General features: G+C 44.1%; 1 protein-coding gene across 1 annotated transcript in view; it reads right to left on the bottom strand.

The window, feature by feature from the left end:
• Nucleotides 1-1,995, bottom strand: part of SPTSSB (serine palmitoyltransferase small subunit B) — a 26,572-nt gene extending 24,577 nt beyond the window's left edge. Inside the window, exon 1 of the mRNA XM_006753807.2 lies at nt 1,327-1,995. The gene's annotated coding sequence lies outside the window, so the exon portion shown is untranslated. The remainder of the gene's footprint in view (nt 1-1,326) is intronic.
• Nucleotides 1,996-2,013: the final 18 nt, after the last annotated feature.

The raw sequence follows: 2,013 nt of genomic DNA, 5'->3' as shown, positions 1-2,013 counted from the left end.
TGAATAATTTTTAATGAAGATTTTGCATCTTGTATACTTGGTGGTAAAATCATTTATGCTGACATAGTAGATATAGAATTAGGAGGGACAGTTTTTACAAAAGTATTTGTAACAGAAGTTTTTACAAACAGGGGGTTAAGAAACCTGATAGAAGTTGAGGGCTGATTGACTTTCAACTTCAAATCCAGTCAAATTCTAGACTGCCTATGCATTTGGTTTGACAAACCATTCTTAATTTATTGTTATTAAATAGTTGCATAGAAATATTTGAATAATGAAGGTGGCTGCATTTCATATGAAAGTTTGTTGTTGCTCTAGTAATATATGTACAAAGCCATCAGAACTACTGAAACAGCATTCAAAATGATGCCTATTTTAAAAAGCATAGGATTATAATTAATTCTGATGTGAAAATCAAGGTCCTAATACCTCACTAGTTTTATACAATACTCTAAAAAGTTCACAAACAAAAATGACCATATATTTCTTAATTTTTGTTTCATTCAAAGAACTACCGTGCCACAAAGAGTTTTAGAAAAACAACATTCCCAACATTCCTGATGCATTTATTTGTGGTTTTAGGGCAAATACTCACATTTAACAATTCTTCCAATTCTTTATTTGATCCATGGCTGAGCTCATATGTTAATTGCCAACTAGGTGAATTTCACTTGAGTTGAAATAGATCTCTGAATTAGAATCTCTGCCCATATCGAAAACCTTTCTCTCTCCATTCCCACAACCCCATGGCAAAGTTAACTATTATACCTTCCTACTTGGGTTTAGAAGTCTGGGTTACTTATAAGTGATCAGTTAAGCACTATTGAGAAAATACACACTATAAATAATTATGAGAAAATGTTGAATGTATTCCTTGGAAATCCATCACTCTTGGGGCAGTTCACTCGTGTGTATTATTGTCTGAAATAGCTTACGGGCAAAAGGTATTGCGTAAGAGTCTGAAAGTAGATAAAGAGGAATATTTAAGAATGAAACCAAGCACCTCCCAATGATATCTCCCTGAATAGCTATCTCTGAACTGCACACAGATAAGTAATGAAAGTCATTTACAAAGTAATTTTCTCTCCTCTTGGCTTGGAAAGTTTCAGTAATAAAGTTTGGTGTCTGTTGAGTGAAACATCATAGTTTCTCACATGGTTCAAGGCAAATGGAAAAAAAAACCCCTTTGAATTCTTAAAATTTTAATGCAGTTAAATAATACACTGACAAATGGCATTAAAGCTCGGTACTGTTTTTCCCCTAGAAAGGCAGAAATTGTATCCTACTAAAGTGATGTTTCAAGCAGATATTTTGGAAGATGCTTACCTCCCGGTTGGGTGTACCTCTCTGCGGCTTAGGTGAGCGCCAGCGCCTTGGCGCCTCTCCAGATGCTGCGAGCTTCCCCCGGCGCCCGGCGCCTCCGAGCTTCCCAGAGTGGGGTGTTCGGCCCCGCCGCCTGCCCTATTGCCAAAACTCCAATCTGCCAGACCGATTAATTATTGACAAAAGGAAAACACTCCCACGCAAACTTGTGTCCAACCGCGCTGCTCCAGCGACTCCTCGCAGAGCTGCACCACTCCCCTCCCCCTTTGCTCTACGGTCCCAACTTCCCACAGGCTGCCTCCGGCTGTCAGCGCTGGGCGCTCGGGCTGGTCCCGGGAGGTATGCCGCCCTGCGACTTCCACATTCTAAAATTCGGTTTCCTGCGGCTCGTAGCACCCCCCCGGGCTCGGCCTCTCAGGTGCAGGACCTTGGCGATGCTGGGGAAGCCGGCTTCTGAGAGCAGCCGAGGAGGCTGAGGCGTCCCTGTCACCTCCGGCTACTGCAGTAAAAGCCCGAGCGCAGCCGAGGCGGGGATGGGGAGGAGGGATAGGGAGGCGCCCTCCCCCCACCCTCGGGCTGGGAGCCCCGACACTGCCAGAGGGGCACATCCTTCGGAGAGGTTGGGGAGGAGCAGAAAACCTGGAGGCGCAAGGCAGAAGCTCTGGGGCTTTAGCCTACAGGCCGGCGTTC

Source organism: Myotis davidii, unplaced genomic scaffold, assembly GCF_000327345.1.
Source record: "Myotis davidii unplaced genomic scaffold, ASM32734v1 scaffold570, whole genome shotgun sequence".
Classification (NCBI taxonomy): domain Eukaryota; kingdom Metazoa; phylum Chordata; class Mammalia; order Chiroptera; family Vespertilionidae; genus Myotis; species Myotis davidii.
This window is presented reverse-complemented; position numbering and strand designations above follow the sequence as displayed.